Below are 21,174 nucleotides of genomic sequence, written 5' to 3'. Positions count from 1 at the left end.
GTCCCTGGGGGCTCGAGGTCCTGGGTGAGGTTGGGATGGTGCTCACACCCCGGGGCGGTGCCCTGGCGGCAACGGTCCACTTTCAAAGGGCTCAGCTGCTGGGAGGAGATACGCTGCAGCTCTCAGATCTGCCAAGGGGCTTCACGAGCCCTCCAATTCGCCACGATCTTAATCTAGTCAGTTCAGTTGCTCAGTCATGTCCAACTCTTTGCAACCACATGGACTGCAATATGGTCTTAACCCAAATAGTCTTATACTGCATCTTCCTAGGGTTAGGGTCTCTGATAGGCTCTTAAAGAGAAGAAAAACCCTTCAACTGCCAAGACCTGGAGCCTTGGAAACCCAAAGTCCAAGACCTGACAGCTTCTTTTGCTTTTCTTTGTACTTTGGCCCTGGCCAACCTTTCCCTGCAATGCCCACTGCAGCATCCTGGCCTGGAGGATCCCATGGACAGAGGAGCCTGGCGGGCTACGGTCCACGAGGTTGCAGAGAGTCAGACTGAAGCGACTGAGCAGGCACACTCATGCCCCGTTTCTCTGCAGCGGTGCGGACTGTGTCGAGGTGAAAGAGAGGGGAGGAAGGCAAACAGGGATTTCCCTCTCCTCTTCTCCCTCTCGCTGGCCAAGCTAGCGAGTGGGACAGCGGGCCTGAAGTTGAAATCGAGTATGATGTGTCTCTTCTGTACCTATATCCCAAGTTCTCTACCAGGCAACGAGGAGACGAGGCCTGCGGTCCAGCGGAAGCAGTGAAGGGATGGCACGCCAGCACAGCTCAGGTGCGACTCCCTGATGGTCGAGAGGTTAGGATTCGGTCTCACAGCTCGGGTAAACACAGGAAGGAGGTCAGGAAAACACGGGAACACACAGTGGAGAGTGACCCTGTCGGTGGAGTTGGGGAATACTGACACCGACCGCCTGGCGTTCTGTGAAAGGGTGAGCGTAACAGAGCCTGGCTCTCACCAGGCGCTCAGTACTCACTGTTGCTTCTTTTTCCTCCTCGCTCCCCGGTATACACGCACATACACTGAGGATTTCTCCTTCCAGAGCACAAACTCTGGCAGAATTTAAACTCAGCAAGTAACCACAGTGCCTATTTGGTGTCCTCTTTTAGTTCTCCTACAGGCACCAGTTTTCACCCACTCCGGGATGCTGACAACCAAGGGCCCTTTGTTCCTCGAGCCCTAAGGGCTCTCCTCAAAGGGGAAAGGGCTTTGGTGGTTTCTTTCAGGCTAAATTTAGGAACAGAGCTGACCCTTGAGCAGCACAGGGGTGAGGGGCACCGATCCTCTGGGCAGTTGAAAACCCAAGTGTGACTTTACAGTCGGCCCTCTGTATCCACGTGTCCGCAGCATCCTGGGCCTGCATCCGTGGATTCAACCAACGGCAGCTCCTGGTTCTGTCGCGCGTTACTTATGGGAAAACATCCGCAGGACAGCGGACCCTCATGGTTTAAAGGCAGGTTGTTCAGATGGAGTGCTCATCTGGTTTCGCCCCTCATTTAGGTACAAACAAGGGAACTGAGGTCCAGAGGATAAAACACCTGCCCAGGGCCCCACAGTTTCCTTGGGTGGCCATTCTGTTATATAGTGGCTCTTGCTTTTTTTTTTTTCTTTTTTAAAGCTGGAGGCTTTCTTCTTTAACTGTGATTTTTCAACCATTTTTACCTGCGAGGAGGGTGAGCGGAGCACACACAGCACCTGCAAGCTTTGTATCTTCAGCCACCTGAGAACCCCCGGCTCAGCCCCCGCAGGTACGGCTGCCCCCCCACCCCCCGAGTGCCTCCCTCGGCTTAAAATCCTGAGGACAGGACCCAGCAGAGAAAATGCCCAAGGGCTTACACAGTCGTGTTTATTTTCTAGGAATAAGCAGCACTTTTTTTTTTTTTTTTTTTTAAGGAAGCAATTAAAAGCTCAGAAAGCCAAAGGTAAAGATTTCTGTCTTGGAGTTTCCTGGGCAGTTCCTGCAGCACTGGGCAGAAGTGATGAGGTAACATCATGAAATCTAACCGTCTCTGATTCTTAAACTGAAAATACCCCCTGTTACCTCTGAGAGCGGCAGATTACGGAGAATTCTCATCGGCAGAGACATTTCTCTCTAGAAATGTTTAAGATATTTGGGGGTCCCACCTTGGTCAGCAGAAAAATAAATTAAGAAAAGCTTCCCCAAACACCAGTTTCTAAGGGAGGATTTCTTTCCTCATCTATATTTGGGGCAAGGAGCTGCTTTTAAAGCCTGAGCGACTCTGCCCAAGTTCTTTGGGAAACAAAGTAAGACAGCGTTTGACTGGAGCCCTGTCTGTGAGCCTTGAAGTTCAGACTCTAGCCCTAGGCGGTTTCAGACAAAGCCATGGTTTTCAGAGCAATAATATATCATAATATAAAAATAGACACTTGGTGACCAACGGGCTGGAAAGCAAACTCTCCGGAGAGCCCTGCCTCCCAGCCTGCTTCTCCCTGGGGGTGGGGGCGGCAGAGAAGAAAGTCCTACTTACGAGAGCAGAGAGTTCCTTCCAAGTCCAGCAGTTCTCGGTCAGAAGGGAAGGTCGAATTTAAGGAGCCAGCATTCAGGATGCCTCCCTTCGGAGGGTAAGCAAGACTAGCAGGGCAGGCCAGCAGGGGCAGGCGGGCTCTCTCGTGCCCCTCTCTCTCTCTCTCTCCCTCTCTCTCTCCCTCTCTCCTAAATGAAATGCACTTCGAGGTTTTAGTGGGTGTTTCCCACGTCTCAGGCCAAGTAAGTCCCCATTTGTTGTAACCCAATGCTCGGCCTGATGATGTCAACCACTCAGCTCCCTGGTTCAGTTTCCACCTCTCTGTCCACAGGAGAGATCAGTTTCCTCCGGACAATGAGCCGCGGGGGCTGAACTGCATCCCGGGCTGGCACGTTTGCTAACATCCTTCCTTCCATTTTCAGCCTCAGTGACAAAAGGCTTCCTATTCGCTCCCTGGGCCAGGACTCCCGGCGTGAATCCCTTTGCCTCTTGGTCACTGCTGACCCTGGGCTGATCCAGGGTGCTGTGCCATGGTCCAGTTCACTTCTTGGGTGTATGATAACGCTAGTTAGGGTGGGGAGCCGCACACCCCCACCCCCACCGCGTACCGTCCCCATCTTTTTTCTTCCTGCTCAATTTTCCAAGCTGTGGAATTTCTCCAGAAAGTTTCCTAGGTGCGTGCTGGACAGAGGGCTCAAGTCTGTCCTTTTCTTCAAAGATGGCACGTGTCCACACCGGAGGCTTAGAACAGGCACTGGGCTGTTGTCTGGGAACTGGGCTCTGGTCCCCAACACGCTCCTAACTGAACGAATGACCCCACACATGTCACCTCTCTCTTTGGACCTCAGTTTTCTCATCAATAAAATGAGAGTTTTGGTATCTTCCACTTCTAGAATTCAGTAACGGATGAGCTTAATTAACAAATTCACCATAAGGAACTTTACTACAAAGAGGCTGATCACAGGCTTGAGGGAGGGAGGAACCCTGGAGGGGTCAGAGGCTACTGCTCAAGATGCCTGGTTCAGCTCAGGCCCCTTCAACCCCCTTTCTGGTGGAGCTGAACAGTTTCTCTGGGAGAAAACCCCCAAGAATTCACTGAACAAGTCCTGGGGGACATGGAAAGAGGCAGCATAAACTATGAGATAAGATAGAGCAGCAAGAGAATTTAACTGTCCTAAGGGACTAACATGAAACAGTCGTGGTTACGAGAGATAATAAGTAATCTCCTGCGTCTGAAGAGTGCTTGATAAGAAAGACAAATAAAGCCTCTGTGCTTTGATGTACAGTGGGAAGCAATGTGACATGTATAGCGATTATGAGCATCAATTTTGGAGCCAGGGACGCAGCTGCTCTGACTCCTGTGTGACTTAACTTCTCTGAACCTTTCTTTTTTTAATTGCCAAATGGGATATGAGGGCCACCATTTTGAGGACACTAAGAATGAAATAATAAATGAAAGGGACCTGAAGGTATTTGGCCACATGAGTGACGACAGATGGTGGCTCTCACTTGCTGTACACGATTCTCCTTTGAGGACTTCTCTGGGTGTCCAGCGGTTAAGATCTGCCCGCCGATGCAGGGAACACAGGTTTGATCCCTGGTCTGGGAAAATCCCATATGTCTAGGGGCAACTAAGCCCATGTGCCATAACCACTGAAGCTACACTCTAGGGCCCATGCTCCACAAGAGAAGCCACTACAATAAGAAGTCTGTGCACCACGACGAAGAGCAGTCGTCGCTAGAGAAAGACCAGACACAGCAACGAAGACCCAGCACGGCCAGAAATAATGAAAGAAAAAAATTAAAAAAAATCTTGACTCTCACTTGAGGAGAATTAGGTCATTGCTAATCTCCTTTTCCTGGATAGGAAAATGAAACAGAGAGAAGTTAAGAGATGTGCCTAAGGGCACACGGCTGAAGAGGAGAGGACCAGACTTGGAAATGGAAATGGAGTCTTTGAACTCCTCCTGAGGTCAGCACACAAGCCACGCAACAGCCAGTGCTCCTTCCCAAAACGGCTACTCCGCCGAGCCGGGCCCTCAGTTCTAAATGGGATCATCCCCACTTTGGGAAACAGGTGAAGCTTCTTCAAACCAGTGGGGAAGCAGTGGGAGGGAGAGTCTTCCTGGGTTCAACTAGGCCTGGGACGGGGAAAGGTCGTCAGGCTGTTGGCTGACAGGAAACACTTGGGCAGCTAGGTAAGAGGGGTGCTTACCTGCTTTTCTACCAAAATACTGTGTGGCCTGAGGCACGTCTGGGCTTCAGGGGCTCCTCCCCTCAAAGACGCAGACCTGATTTGCCTTAAAGCCATTTGGGACTTAGGCCCTGTTGGGAAAGAAGCTATTTATAGGTGGGAGGAAGGCTGTGGCAGTGTGTGACTGAACAAGAATTTTAATGAGTGCTCAGAAAACTCTGGTGTTAATCAGAAAAGGCTCCAGCAAACAGAGTGTGTGTTAGGAGGGAGTGTGCCGCTCCGCAGGCTTGCCCACAGGCTGGTGTGAGACTGCGGGAGAACACAGGGGACGCCAGCCTGGTCACCCACAGAGAGCGGCGGTCCACAGATGGGAGAGGCCGCTCCCTTCTTGTCCCTGGACCTTCTGCCTGAGTAGGATCCTGCCTACTTTGGGCTTTGGCTTCCCAATGGAAAATGAGAATAATAACAGCTTTCCCCCTTCAAAGTTCTTGGGTGACTTATAGCACATAGTACAAGTTCAAAAACACTTGTAAAAATCAGCTGGCACATCCTAAAGACATCATTTTCTCAGTCTGACTCAGTGCCACCACCCTCTGCCCTGAGCACGACGTGACAATGAATAAGGTCAAGAATGTCGGGAAGCCAGAGGGGAGGACTGGTGCTTGTCTAGAAAGTCAGGATGAGTAAGGAACAAAGCCTCTGACGTTCTCGCAGACACACTCTGCGTGCAGGGCCCGGAGGCGGGGTGGTGCTCGGCTGGGCCTTTATTCCAGACATCTGAGTGGGCGTCAGGAAGTGGGGCCAGATCCTGACAGGTCAGCCTACTGACATCACCCTCGGCGCGCTGCAGCACGGTTTGTCACTTGAACGAAAAATACTAGGAAGGCGCTCATTCATAAAAACAAAGATAGCGTTTTCCTTGACAACACGTATTCTGTCACACGAGCCCTGCGGACCGAATAACCGTCCATTTGTGACAGAAGCCAAGAAGAGAGAACTGTGATGACATCGGCACACGCAGTCTGTCCTCTACTGACCACGGCAGGGGACACGCTGCGTGGACCGGGGCCACGCGCCGAGCTGTAAAACCCCCGCTGGATGGCATCCTTACCTGAATCAACGACAGGAAAGTTATTCACGGCCTCTCAACAGTTGTGGAAACCGATGCGTGCCGAGGTGGACTGGCCGGGCTGCCCGGAGGGCCCCCTGGAGTAAGAGATGGAGCCTGTGGTCCAAGCCGGGGCTGCCTGGGCCAGACCTGTCTCCTTGAGCCCCTTCCTCTGCTGCCTTCTAAATGCTCGCCTGGAGGAACTCGGTGGACTTCCCCAGCCAGCACCACTGGCCCCATTTGAGGATAAAGGAAACTGGCAGCTTCGGCGCCCAGGGCTGGCTTGCAGGGCCCAGAAGCCCCTTGGCCCCAAAGCTGCCTTTAATTCCCATCCCCTCACCCCTGGTCCTGAAGGGATTTCTCCCTGAATTTTCTAAGTACTTGATCTGTTTCTCTCTTAAGAGACTTATCCTTTTCTCCTTCGAGGCATATTTATATCTGGACAGAGCTTATTCTGCTATAGAATTTGAGCTTCTTAAGCAAAAGCTCTGTCCAGTTTATGAGCATTTTGTACATGTTATAAGACATTTATTAAAATAAGGAAATCCACAAATAACAAAAACTTGTACTGACTGTTTGTCATATATCAGATGACATTCTAACTGCTCTACATAAATTACCTCATTTAATCTCGACAAGGATCCTACAAGGCAGGTATATTTATTATCTCCACTTGACACAGGACAAAATTCCAGACACAGATCACCTGAGTAACTTGTTTAGATGGTAAACATCTAACATGGTGGATATCTGTTGAAAGGAGGTTGTGAATGAACAAATTCTGGCCACCACTAACCACCCACCCTTTGGGCTTCCCAGGTGGCTCAGACAGTAAAGAATCCCCTGCAATGCAGGAGACATGGGTTCAATCCCTGGGTCGAGAAGATCCCCAGGAGAAGGGAAAGGCAATCCACTCCAGTATTCTTGCCTGGAGAATCCCCATGGACAAAGAAGCCTGGCAAGCTATAGTCCACGGAGTCGCAGAGTTGGACAAGAGTAAGTAATTAAACACACACGCAAGCACCTACCCTCTAGTCTAAGCACGTGTTGTTAAAATACAATTAACTTTTCACCCACTCAAAGGCCAGTTTCAGCTGTCATGCTGTTTCAAACGCACTTATTCCCTATGCCACACAGCTGTAAGTTCCCCTTTTTTCCAGACAAATATAATTGAGAAACATATGGCCTGAGATTTAATAAATCAAGGTAGATTTTGTTTACTTTCGAATTAGAATCATACTTGTTTATTGTAAAAAAGAAAATAAAAATAGGAAAGTAGAAAAGATCAGGAAAAAAGAAAAAAAAGGAAGGTGACCCATCATTCTATCACTAGGAACAGCCTGTTAACCTCCTGGGGGCACCAACCCAGAAAGAACTGCACCATCACTCAAAACAGGGGCGCGGGCGGTTAACTCCACAAAAGATATGCAAACACCATACTGCCCCTCCCTACCTTTTCCAGCCTTCTTAAAGACCTGCTTCCCCCTAGCAAGAGATGGGTTTCAGATGGGAGCAGTTGCGGGAGAGGTGTGATCTCCAACTCCCGAGTTAAACAATCTTGGACGTGTTGACTTTTAGAGCTGAAAAGAGCATGTGGTCTCCTCACTTTTGAGATGGGGAATGCCAGGCCCCAGAAGGCAGGGGTATTTTCTGAGGTTGAGCAGTCTGGTGCTCTAACCGTAGGAAGACCTTCTGTTGGCTTCAGGCGCGCTCTCTCTGACACTGCACTGTTGAACACGCATCTGATTGGCCCCACCCATTTGTTTGTTTTTTTCTTTTTTTGTTTGTTTGTTTTTTTTAATACTTATTTATTCTCTTCATTTTTGGCTGCGCCAGGTCTTAGCTGTGGCGTGCAGGATTTTTGATCTTCCTCGCAACAAGTGGGATCTTTAGCTGTGGTATGTGAAATGTTAGTTGTGGTATGTGGGATCTAGTTCCCTGGCCAGGGATCAATCCTGGGCCCCCGGCTTTGAGAGCACAGTCTTAGCCACTGGACCACGAGGGAGGTTCCCCCACCCTCTTGTTTTGGTTAACTGCTACTTAGCCATCAGATCTGATTAAACGTCAGTTCCTTCTGGAGGTCTCCCTCTGAGCCACGTGGGCTCCCCCACGCGTCGGTGTCTCCAGGCACCTTCTGCCTCTCTCTCCTAACTTGCTAACACAGGTTATTGTTAACACGTTACAGGTACTGTGGGCACCACAAGGTCAATGACATGTCTCCTTCATTCACTGGTACAGAACAGGAAACTCAACAAATATTTTCTAAACACACACACATATCCCGGATTGTCCAGGCTTATGTACGTACGTGAAAGTCACTCAGTCCTGTCCGACCCTTTGCAACCCTGTGGACTCTATACAGTCCATGGAACTCTCCAGGCCAGAATACTGGAGTGGGTAGCCTTTCCCTTCTCTAGGGGATCTTCCCAACCCAGGGATCGAACCCAGGACTCCCACATTACAGGTGGATTCTTTACCAGGTGAGCTACAAGGGAAGTCCAAGAATACTGGGGTGGGTAGCCTATCCCTTCTCCAGCAGATCTTCCCAACTCAGGGATCGAACCAGGGTCTCCTCCATTGCATACGGATTCTTTACCAACTGAGCTATCAGGGAAGCCCTTAATGCAATTGTTTGATGTTTAAAAAAAAAAAGTACCATGTCTTCTAAACTTTAAACCAGGCTTTCCCTCTTGTCAGCTAGAATCATTAGAGAACAAAAGATTTCACTCCAAATAATTTCTAAAAGATGTTCAGGATGACAGAAGATGAAGTCCAGAGCACAGGGACAGAAAAGCACCCGTGGAAACGTGGGAAGCCCAGGGAAGCTCTGGGACTGGGGACGGCGGGCATCAATTGGATTTGGGAAGAGGACTGAAAATCGGGGGACCCACTGAAGCCCTTGTGCCAGCCAGCTGCCCACAACACAGCCGCAGCACACGGAGGGTCAGCAAGCTCTGCAGAACCCCAGGCAGAAGGGAGGGCTCTTTGAATAAACGGAATGATCTGCCTTGGGGTGAGCTAGGGCTTCGAGGAAGAGAGTGGGCATCCTTATTTTAACTTTTAAAGGACCTTCAGAATCCGGTGCCCTAGAGTAGGATGTACCCTTCAGGATTGTACCGAGAGCCTCCAGCAGCTTCCTAGGCAGCAGTAGGGTCTCTGGGGGCAAACAGACAACCAATTCCGGAGGAACTCAAGGCCTCACTCCTAAAAGGAGGCTTTTATTATTGACTATAAATGGCAGAAAGAAAAAACTATCATAGGGCATCTGATGAAAGCCAACAGCAAGAGAGAGACTGAAATAAAGAGAAAAATAGACTCCACCATGAGTAAAAAGGTTCAGACAAATGGTAAGCTTTACTAAAAAAAAAATTCTTATGTCTTCAGAGAGATTCTGAAGATCCTGTGTCCATAAAACATAAAATAAACAGACAAAAATGGGCTCTTAGAAATTAACAACATGAAAACTGAAATTGACAATTAAGGAGAAGGGCTGGAAAACATGAAAAGGAAATCTTTCAAAATATAGGGAAAAAATATTCATAGGACAAAAAAGGATCTTGATATAGAACAACAATCCAGGAAGTTCAACGTCAGACTAAATAGGAATTCCAGAAAAAGAATAGAATAGAAAGTACAACAGGAAGTTATCTAAGAAATCATGAGGAAAAGTTCTCAGAGACAAAGGGAGACTGCATCTTCAAACTGAAAAGCTTAAAAAGCACCAAGAGGATGAAAAAAGACTAGTGCCTTGACCTTTCAGAATTCAAAAAGGAAAAACAGCTACACCTTTATAGAGAGACAGATTATTTCAATAGAAAAGAATCAAACTGGTATCAGACCTCTTGCCAGCAATGCTGGTGCCTGAAGAAAAGAAGCAATGCTTTCCAAGAAAAAAGTTCAAAATGATTCGGGACATAGAATGTATATTCAGCTAGGCAAAATAAAGACTTTTTCAGAATTGCCAGGACCTAGAACAAGTTTACTTGTACACGGTTTTGTCAGTAAACTTCTGGAGGAGAAATTTACCTAAACAAGGGTTTAAACTAAAAAGTAAGAATTTGACAAGAAGGATCTAACAAGAGAGGTGAAAGACATGTCAAGGATGATGGCGATGATGATGAAGCAGGTGGCTTCAGGGCCTGGCTGACTCTCGAGCCTGGGGAGCACCAGCCTGATTAAAGCAGGAAGGTGGAAGCTCCAGGGAAATGGACCTCATGGAACTCCTTGACAAGCCTGCCAAAAACTGTACTTAAAGACTACGGGAAGTGTGGAAAGATTCAGCCCGATGGAACAAGGAAAACTGAGCATATTAAAGCAGAAGCAGCAAGTCCAGAAAAACCATCAGACAGAAAGAAAAAAAAATAATTAGAATGTTATTGGCTTGGTGGTAAATAATATTTACAGGGCCGTAACACTCAAAACACTGAATATGAATTTAACCAAAAAACTGTGCTGCCGGGAGGAAAGGGAGAAAAGAATATGAGCGAGGCTGAGGTGTCTGAACAAAGGCTAAGGCCTCACGCGCCAGCCAAGGAAGTCAACAGGCAATGTCGAAAACTGACAAAGAAAGAGCAGTAAGGCTGCATGTGGCCCTTGTCTGGATCTGATTTGAAAAACAAATATTTTTAGTTCATCGGAGATCTTTGCTAGTAATAACGGATTACTAGTTATTTTATTGCATAATAATGGCAGTGTAGTTTTTTTTTTAAAGGAGTCCTTATTTTCTTAGAGATACATGCTCAAATAGTTATTGATGAAATGTTGTCTAGAATTTATGCCCAAATTATCTGTGAGCAGGGGGAAAATGGCCACTAGCACAGGGGAAACAAAAATGGTCATGAACCCTGGGGCTGAGCAATGAGTGGTCCAGGACAACTCACTGTACTATTCTATGATAACATGTTTGAAAATTTCCATAATAAAAAAATTTACAACAGAGGGAGACAGCTGTATACTACTTAGATATAGAGAGAGAAATGCTAGGACAAACAGCTAACAGGGTCAAAAGTGTGTGCTCTTGGGAGAAAGAAGAAGGGGTGGGAGCAGGGGACAACTGTTTTCTAGTGTAAATTTATAAAGATATTTGACCTTACAAAGAACAAAGCAAACCTGTGTGCACATGTCATTGTGACAATTTTTTTTTTTTTTTTTAAGTAGTAGAAGGCTTCCCTGTGGCTCAGTGGCCAAGAATCGGCCTGCCAATGCAGGAGACATGGGGTTCAATCCCTGATCTGGGAAGATCCCACCTGCCACGGGGCAACTAGGCCTGTGAGTCACAACTACTGAGCTTGTGCTCTAGAGTCAGGGAGCTGTAACTGCTGAGCCCCCAGGCTTCAACTACTGACGCCTAAGCACCCTAGAGCCTGCGCTCTGCAACAAGAGAAGCCGCACACCACCAGAGGGGCCCCCGCTCGCCGAAACTAGAGAAAACCCTCACAGCAGTGAAGACCCAGCACAGGCAAAGATAAATAAATAAAATAAATGAAACATTTCTTTTTAAGTGAGAGAGGTAATTTTATTTAGAGAAATGGAAAAAAAAAAACCACTTGAAGGGCTAAAAGCAGAAAAATTCAATGGTTGTGTCAGGTGAGGGAGTAAGCAGTAGACTGATGCCTTTCTGGACTTGTAGCATTTTATTTTAATAATTTCATTACTTTGATTTTTTAACAATGTTATCTATTTTTACCACTGATTGCCATGAGCATTTCGCAGGGCCTTTCGGTAATCTCAACATCTACAAACTGAAGCTGTTTCTCCAGGTGAAGAATCCTCAAGTGGCCAGAGTGATTATCTCCACATGAAATGTAACAACACCAGGACTGCCATTTATCTATTATCTGCCATTTGTCAGAGCTTTACATGTGTTATTGCTAATCTTCACAACACCGCTGCAAGGCAGGTATTGACATTACCATCTTACAGATAAAAAGACTGAGGCTGAGAGGCACAGGCTCATGGGCTTGAGGTCACACAGTCCACAAGGCCAGACTTCCACTTCCCCATCTCTCCTTTATAGCCTACTGTTCAGGACAATTCAGAAAGTACTGCTACATCCATTTTCTCATCAACTCCATGAAACAGGACTATCCTCACCTGACAGATGAAGCAACTAGAGCTAAGAAAAGTTGGGTAACTTGCCCAAGGATCCCAGGATTCCTGATCCCAGTCCGGTCCTTGCTAGCATTTCTGTCCCCTGCGCCCTCAACAACAAAATGTCAAGATCTTCCTAGGCTCCTCGTGGGTATCTGACATGAGAGCCACAGCAGATGAACGTGGCTGCAGCAGGGATTCTAAGAGAGAGAGACTTATTTTTTCCAAAGGAAGTAGAGTAATAAACCGTGGAATGTCCTCAGTTGCTCTAACGGCAGCATTTTGTTTGAGTCCCCAGTGGGGCTTTGGAAATGTCAGCCGCCTGCCTGCCTCTCTGCCTGGCACACGGCGGGACAGCTGCTGGCATCGGCAGCCCATGGCAGTTCCGACCACCGCACCGCTCTTCTTAGCTCCAACAGAAGGGAACGAGTCGTGTGTGCTTCTGCCCTGAAAACTGAACGTCTGTGTTGCCTCAGTCTACTTCAGTCAACGACCAGGTGGCCCCGGGGCTTTCTAGAGCTGCTGGGAATCTCAGGTCTGGGCTCCTCTGCCTCTGCAGAGCTGCAGGACAGGCGGGGGCAGGGTGGGAAGCGAAGGTGGGGAACTGAAAGGCCCAAGGATGGGGGCCCCCCGTATCTCATGCCCTGGGTACCACGGTCGCTGACGGCAGCCTAAGAGTAAGGCGCAAGCTACTCCTGCTCCCCGGGCAGCTCTGGCATCTGAACAATGACCAAACCGCAGCTAGAGGGGAAGAAAGCTGTTTACTCGAGCTCAAACTATTTATAGCACCAGGAATCTGCACATATTTGGATGACAAATCTCTGGGCTTCAAGTGAGCGGTGCTTTGCTCCTGGACAATTTCACTGAACACATTCCCTCCCCACGCCACCCCCAGACTCTCCCCCCCCACCCCCCCACCCCGACCCACCCACCACCCAATCACGAACACATGTTGCCCTCGGGATGTTTTACTTAAGTTGCTGAGTGAGTTTAAAAAGATCTTAAAAAGAAATCGCATTTTAAGAACTAGTGACGTTTAATCCATTTGTCTACGGGCTTAAGCTACACAATATTATTCTAAGGCTTGAATCAGACATTAAATTCTAATACCATGTGACTGCTATAAAAAAAACAAAACTGAAATAAAAACAGGACCTGAATGAGGTCTGTAATTTAACATGTGCTGTATCATTTAATGTTGCGGCTCCAAGCTTAAGACCTAGGAAGAGAATGTTTCTTATGACACAGTTTGTATGGGATGATGAAAGGCTTTACCGAACAGGTCCACAAACAATACACAATCATAGATGCATTACAAACAAACAAAGGAGGTCTTCTTACCCACCGACTCTGGGGCAGAAGCAGATGTAGGGTTCAGAGCTGGGCAGGCCCCCTCCCCTGGCTGCCAAGCAGGAGAGGGTCTGACTGTAATAGAAAGAGGCACGGAGCCCTCTGTGTAGGTTTAACTCACAGGAGGTACTAGATCCTTGCCAACAAATTCGCTTGGAAAAACCAGCTTGTCTCTAAAAGCTGCCTTGTTTGTATAGTAAAAGCGATGCTTAATCAGCCGTCTCCCCTGTCCCCCAGGCACTGCCTAATTCCGGAGGGGGACAGCGGCGGTTGATGCACATGGATATTGGCTAAAACGCTGGCGGCTTCCAGTCCTATTACATGGTGCAGGCGGGAACTGGCACAGAAGGGGCAGGGCGAAGGGAGGCTGAGATTGTGCGGGCTGGTGCTGGACCGTTCAGAGGGAGAGGGGGCAGAAGGGACTCCTCGGAGGTATCAGCTGGTTTTCTTATCTCGTCCCCCTGCCCGTGAAGCTCCTTAGAAGACGAACAGAAAGGTCTCTAAGACAATCTCTTAACGCCCCTGTTTAAAATCAGGAGAAAGGTGCTAGTGAGGGTGAAGAAAAGAAACATGCCTATACACAGAGGGAATGGAATTTTAGGAAATTTTTTGCAGGTCAATTTGTCAGTATTTAGTCAATTTATGACCCCCACTTTTTTTTTTTAATTTTTAAAATTTTAAAAATGGAAGTGTAGTTGATTTACAATGTTGTGTTAATTACTGCTGTACAGATAGGGATACAACTGAATACATTCATATACATTCTTTTTAAAAAAAAAAAAAACTTTTTTCCATTATGGTTTATCATAGAATACTGAATACAGTAGGACCTTGTTGTTGACTCATTCTATATATAAAAGCTTATATCTGCTAACCCCAACCTCCCACTCCATCCCTCCTCCATCAACCCCTTCCCCCTTGGCAACCACCAGGAAACACCCATCTACCTATCACATCACTTTAATTGTCTGAATAGCACTGTTCTTTTTCCTGTTCATTAATCTGTTTACTGCCAGTCTTTCACTGTTCCCTCCCCTACCCCCACATTAAAATGCCAACTTTGTAAGAGCAGGGACCAGTCTTTCTAAATATACTGCTCTTCCTATGTGTTGGACACTGGCCAGGGACATACCATTCATCATCTCTTTCAGGCCTCATGGCCACAAGAGGTTTCTGTTATCAGCTCCACTTAACATAAGAACAAACTGAGGTTCAGGTTAAGTCTGTGTCTGACTCTTTGTGACCCCACGGACTGTAGCCTACCAGGCTCCTCCGTCCAAGGGATTTTCCAGGCAAGAATACTGGAGTGGGTTGACATTTCCTTCTCCAGGGGATCGTCCCAACCCAGGGATGGAACCTGGGTCTCCTGCACTGTGGGCAGATGCTTTACCGTCTGAGCCACCAGGAAGTTCTAAGTTTAGTGAGTGGCCAGCAAGTCGGCAGTGGGAATGTGAACACTGGTGTGTGTGTGCACGCTCAGTAGTGTCTGACTCTTAGCAACCCCATGGACTGTAGCCCACCAAGCTCCTCTGTTCGTTGGGATTTTCCAGGTGAAAACACTGGAGTGGATTGCTATTTCCTACCCCAGGGGATCTTCCTGACCCAGGGATCAAACCCGCATCTCCTGCAATGGCAGGCAGGTTCTTCACCACTGTGCCACCTGGGAAGCCCAAAGCTCTTAACTACCTTTCTCCAAATGAACCAATATTTCAATGTACACACTTTTAAAAAAAAAAAAATTTATTTATTTGGCTGTGCCAGGTCTTAGTTGCGGCATGAGAGTTCTTTAGTTGTGGCATTCAGGATTTTTACTTGGGGCCTGTGAACTGTTAAGCTGTAGCATGTGGGATCTAGTTCCCTGAGCAGGGACAGAACCCGGGCCCCCTGCACTGGGAGCAGAGTCTTAGCCACTGGACCCCCAGGGAAGTCCCATCACCATGCACACTGTCTGACCAAGCAATTCCAGTTTTGGAAATTTATTACATGGAGATAATCAGACAAGAACACATAGTTAGATACGTCTCGATTTATCACAGATTGCTTAAGTAGCAATCTATTGGAAATATGTTTAGGCAAGTCACCAGTTAGCCGTGAGCCTCAACTTTGCTTTTTGGTAAACAGGGGCCCCATCTCAGAGACTGTGAGAATTTTATGAGACAATGCACTGTACCTGGCTCACAATCACTGTTTTGTTATTGTATGCATTTAAATCTCTAAAAGGATACAGAATATACCAAACTGGGTTACAGATTTCACTAAGTAGTATACTTCCGTGTTGTTCTAATTTTTATAAGATGCATATTAGTGTTATACTCTTCAAAAATAAATATATTACTTAAAAAAAAAGATAATGAGGAAAATAAAGTTGGAGGAACTTAAACAGAAGAAAAAACTCAGGTTTTAGGACAGGGAAACTAGTTTAGTAGATCTCAAATAAAAATGTTCCTGCCTTTTTGTTCTATGTAAGAACAAGATCTTCAATGTGCTTATAGGCTCTATCTCATTGCAGAGTCTACATTCACAGTGAAGTGAGAGCAATTCTTAATAAGAATACAGGTCTAAAGAATTTTTTAGATGGCTTCATGAAATTTAAGGAAATGCATGTACAAAAAGAAGAAAGTCTTTATAACCACATCTGCCTTCTGAACAGAAAGGTTCCTGTCAAGAGGAAGGCCCTCCTGGCTGCTAATCCTCTTTTGGGGTTCAGCCATGCAAAAAACGACAGAAATAAAAGCTGAAGGTTTTTATTGCCAAGTAGCTCTGCGCAGTAATGAAAGGTGAACTGGACTTCTAAGGGAAATCTGTGAGGAACAGCAGAAGGGGATGGAGCTAGAAGCCCGGAAGATGTCAGAGGTCCGGGTTTTCTGCCACCGTGACCTCTTTCTGGGATTTTCCAACATCAGCAAAGAGGATGACACAGATGCTCTTTGTGGGTGTGCTCTGTGTTCCTGATGGAAACCCAGAGGGGACTGAGTTTCTATTATGAGCTGACAGGCTGAGAAACAGAAAGAGGTGGCAGAGACAACCAGGAGAATATAAGTCACTCCTGCTTCAAGAAGGAATCTTTACAATCTTGGGGAACGTTGGACTTCTCCAGCGCAGGAAGCCTGAGGTCATGCTTATCTACAGCACGTGAAGCCAGGGGTCATGCTAACCTGATCTAGATCTTAAGGTGCTAACTCCTCCTGGTTACAGTATGGTTCATTAACCAAATGGGATCAAGGTACGAGTCAATATGAGCATGTGCGCAGGAAAAGGAGTAGGCCAGAGGACTCCACCCCGTTGAAAAGCTTTCCACAGTTTGTACGGTGATTTCTAATTATTTTTGGTCACATCCTCCTTTGAGAAGGCAATGAAAGCTAAGATGCTGCTCTTCAGAAAATGCCTGTCTTCAAATGGACCTGATTTAAAGGGGTCTGTGGGAACCCTTGAAGGCCCTCTCTGGATCCATGACAGGTCCAGAGATCAAGCTCAAGAATTCTTGCTCTAGGGAAACCACAACAGTGTTGAAGGACACTGCTTGTTGTTGACCGTAGGGACCACAAGCCATCTTGTAGTTTGCAGAAGGCCTAAGGACACTGCCAGCATTCAGTCGTTTATAAACATTTGTTGGAGACCTAATACACCAGGTCCTGGTGGTGTAAATGCAATGTGACCCCTGTATTCATGGAATTCCGGTCAACTGAGGGGAGGAAATGAGAAGAAAGACCTCTACAAGAGGATGGGGTGAGCCACCTACGTTTGAGACTAACCTCACCCCTCAACTTTTGGCTCCAGGATTTGTTAATTACAAGTGAAACAACAGGTGGGAACAGATTTACACGAATACTGAGCACAAGCAGAGGAAAGCAGCGCCCGATCAGGACACTGGGGCCACGGAAACAGCCAGCTGGCTCTTCCGTGGACTCGGGATTTCCCTGTGTCTGCATAAAAATATCCCATCCCCCCACAAAAAGCTGAGCTTTTTTCCTTAAAGAGTAACCATGGATTTTTTTCAATGTTACATTTTTAAAAAGGAGTTAACAATAGAGCTCTTTTCCTTAATAAAGAGTAACCATGGATTTTTTTCAATGTTACTTTAAAAAAAAAAGCAAACTCAAAGATTCTTCTGAAAAAGTCATCTATGCTAAGAGAAGCCTATGTCCACATAGCCAGTTTACTTTGTTAGATCAGCAATTATTTCCAAGACTCTGAAATAGTAATACTTGATATTTGCATTACATGGGACTTTCACATGGACTGTGTCCCTTTTTCTACAAAACATCCTGTCACAGATAATTATACTCCTATTTTATAGAAGAAGAAATGGAGGCAAAGAAGGGCAGAGAGACTTGCCGAGAGTTATTTATTTTTTTTCAACTTAAAAAAAAAATTTATTTATTTATGCCGGCACTGGTTCTTCGTTGCTGGGCTTTCTCTAGTTGCAGCAAGCAGGGGCTACTCTCTGGTTGTGATGCACGCGCTTCTCATTGCAGTGGCTTCTCTTGTTGCAGAGCGCCAGCTCTAGGCTGGTGGGCGCAGTAGTTGTGGTACATGGGCTTAGCATCCTAGCGGCATGTGGAATCTTCCTGGACCAGGGATTGGGCCTGTATCGCCTGCATTGGCAGGCAGATTCTTAACCACTGGACCACCAGGGAAGTCCACCTAGGGTCATATACAGCTTTTAAGTCCTACAGCCAAAATAAAAATACAGACCTACCTAAACCACTCCAGTACTCTTGCCTGGAGATTCCACGGACTGAGGAGCCTGGTAGGCTACAGTCCATGGGGTCGCAAAGAGTCGGACACAACTGAGCAACTTCACTTTCACCTTTTTCCAAACTTTAGGGAAGATGACAGTAATGACAAAAACAGGCACGTCAGGAAAGGCAGCAGCTTTGAGGGACAGGGAAGAGGGAGAACTGTGGCATCTTTTAAGTACAGGTGTTGAAATCGTATGGACTTAAAGGAAAATCTTGGCTCCCTCTTCCACTTCCTAGCTGTGTGACCTCAGGCAAATCACTGCACCGCTCTGAATTCTGTCATCTCATTTGTAAAATGACGAACATAACAGTGTCTATCTCATTTGAATGTAGGGAGGCGGAGGGGAGAAGAGCAGGTAGAGTAATGTGGAGGCATGATAATTTCATTTTGCACAGAGGGAAATTAAAGGATACAGAGTGAGTGGGTTAGGACACTGGCCACTTCAATCAATACGATGAACCAAATATCCTGAAACCTTCCTCCCAGACAGCTCTGTATCTGTCTATCCTGTCTAGGTGTTTATTTTTATGTACATGTATTACTTTTATATTTTTGTTAAACTGGCAAAGGAACCATAATAAATAGTAATGTTATAAATAATGTAAATATATATTTCAGAAGAAAAAAAGTTGAATCTTGTTTTTGTATCCATTCAGCCAATCTTTGTCTTTTGGTTGGGGCATTCAACCCATTTACATTTAAGGTAATTATTGATAGGTGTGGTCCCGTTGCCATTTACTTTGTTGTTTTGGGTTCACGTTTATACAGCCTTTCTGCATTTCCTGTCTAGAGAAGATCCTTTAGCATTTGTTGAAGAGCTGGAAAAATTGAATCTTATGATGACAGGAAAAGGTATTCTGCTTTAAATGTGCCGTATCAAAGATTTCTTTTTAAAGATAATACTCAAGTGTTGTGGGGCTCTGGGAACATGTAGGTAAGGATGGAAACTGGTACAATAGTCCTAAAAGGCAATTTGGCAACATATGTAGAAATTTTTAAAATTATACATGCACAGGTTGGAGGGGCGGGTTGTGGACATGGAAACTGTACTTTCGACTCAATTTTGCTTGAACCTAAAACTGGTCTAAAAAATAAAGTTTACTAATTTAAAAATACGTACATGCCCTTTGACCCAGCCATTTCATTTCTAATAATTTGCTTAGAGAAGGCATTATGGATGTGTGCAAAGATGAGACTCAAGGTTGTTCACTCCAGCACGGCTAAGAACAGTGAAAAACTGAAAGCAATTCTAAAAGTCCATATTAGGGAGTAGCTAAGTAAACTCTAGTGCATTTATAGAATGAAATATTAAGCAGTCATAAGTATAGAAGCAGTCCTGATAACATGAAAAGTCTCATTTAATGTTTAAGTGTTAGTCGCTCAGTTGTGTCTGACTCTGCGACCCCATGAACTGTGGCCCGCCAGGCTCCTCCATGGAGGAGAACTCATCCATGGAGTTCTCCAGGCAAGAATATTGGAGCGGGTTGCTGTTTCCTTCTCCAGGGGATCTTCCCAGCTCAGGGATCGAACCTGGGTATACCTGCATTGAAGACAGATTCTTTACCATCTGAGTCACCAGGGAAGCCCCATTTAATGTTTATGCGTGTATAATATATATAAAGGGGCTCATGTTTGTAAAAGGGAAAATAGTATTTTGCACTAAAAATGAATGAAACTATTAGTAATATCACAGGTACTTTTTATTTTCTTCTTTCAGTTTATTGGCATTTAAATTTTTAAATGACAAAGCATTCTTTTTATAACAAATATACAGTATTATTTCTATAAAATGAAAACATATAGAAAGTTACTTTTGAGTTCCTTTGGTCAATATATACCAACTGCTACAAATAGGCATACACTCTAACTTGTGAGAGAGACATTGGTAGTTATTCATAATAGTGAAAAAAGATGGAAACAGTCAAAATATCAAACACACTGGCCATTAAAATAATGGAGAGAGACATGAGCCACGCTCTGTCAGGGCCCTGTTCCTGACCTCTATCCCCCTGAACTGGCCCAGAAGGTGAGCTGCCAGCCTGGGCCTGGCACAGAGGATCATTCCTACACGTGGGAGATGTACAAGAAAACCAGAAGGACCAAGATCTGTAGAAGGAGCAAGGAGAGGAGCACTGAAGGTGGGGGGAGGTGGGGGACGTCTTCAAGCTCTGCCCAGGTCCCTCAGCCGTGACCCAGGCCACCTGAATGACTGGAATGATCGACAAGCATAAGGAGAGAGAAAGGAAAAGGAGACAGGATGGAGGGAAGCAGGTCCTCGGAAAGGAAAACAAAATAAGTGAAGAAAAAGGAGGATTTTGAGAAAAGTGAGACAGAGGTGACAGTGTGAGGCAGGGCCTGTAAGATGGAAGTGCCCTGAGCAGCCTCAGAGCTCCTTAGACAGAGCCCCGCCTTGAAAGCTTTGATGAGACAATCACAGAGAGAGGACCCCGGAGCCTTCTTCTCATTTCCCATGATGGACTGTATTGCTCCCAGCAGCTCCGTGATACTTATACATCCAGTGGGTTTCAATACAACGAAAGATTAGATCAAGGACAAGGCTGATAGCCCATTGAACTAAAGGTAGCTTCAAACTGATGTGCACCACTGTCATGATTTATAAAAGACTGTTTATTAAAGGGATGCAAAGAGGCTAACGTGTCCACAGATGAAAATTCTTTGCCAGGAAAAAAATTCCAGGCCAGAAGCAGTGTAGTCTTTAAAGAGAGCAGACTGGCAAAAGATCAAAGGGATCCTCCCTAGGCCATGGGAGGACAAAGGCTGTTGGCTGAGAGATAAGAAGACTCTGCAGATACTTAGGTTGAAGTTTTTAAAGTTCCAATAAGGAAAACAAAAAGAAAGATGATACACTTAAAGATAAATTTAAAGGCAACAAATTAGAAACAGAACAAAAGCAGACAGGATGCTTCTATGAGAGAAACTAGCCCAAGCTGACCAAAAGCCCATAAGTAGTCAGTCTGAATTTGAGAAAAAAAAAAGTTAGAGAGGAAAAATACACTGAGACTTCTCTATCCCATGGATCCCATGATAGGAGAACCATGCTACTGCCTTGTGCTTGCCTGGTGGCTTGGATGGTAAAGAGTCTGCCTGCAATGCAGGAGACCTGGGTTCGATCCCTGGGTTGGGAAGATTCCCTGGAGAAGGGAATGGCTACCCACTCTAGTATTCTTGCTTGCAGAATTCC

The 21,174-nt window shown here is 46.1% G+C and overlaps 1 protein-coding gene across 4 annotated transcripts in view; it reads right to left on the bottom strand.

The window, feature by feature from the left end:
* The window catches only part of PKIG (cAMP-dependent protein kinase inhibitor gamma), a 76,740-nt gene that overhangs the window by 29,360 nt on the left and 26,206 nt on the right, over window positions 1-21,174 (bottom strand). Inside the window, exon 1 of one of the 4 annotated variants that reach the window (XM_043478922.1) lies at window positions 13,221-13,450. The exons of 1 other annotated variant lie outside the window; for it this stretch is intronic. The gene's annotated coding sequence lies outside the window, so the exon portion shown is untranslated. Of the gene's footprint in view, window positions 1-2,490; window positions 2,772-13,220; window positions 13,451-21,174 lie in introns of those variants that run through there. 2 more of the 4 variants (XM_043478921.1, XM_043478919.1) reach the window with 2 other exon arrangements.

The sequence above is a fragment of the Cervus canadensis genome, chromosome 10 (genome assembly GCF_019320065.1).
Source record: "Cervus canadensis isolate Bull #8, Minnesota chromosome 10, ASM1932006v1, whole genome shotgun sequence".
Classification (NCBI taxonomy): Eukaryota; Metazoa; Chordata; class Mammalia; order Artiodactyla; family Cervidae; genus Cervus; species Cervus canadensis.
This window is presented reverse-complemented; position numbering and strand designations above follow the sequence as displayed.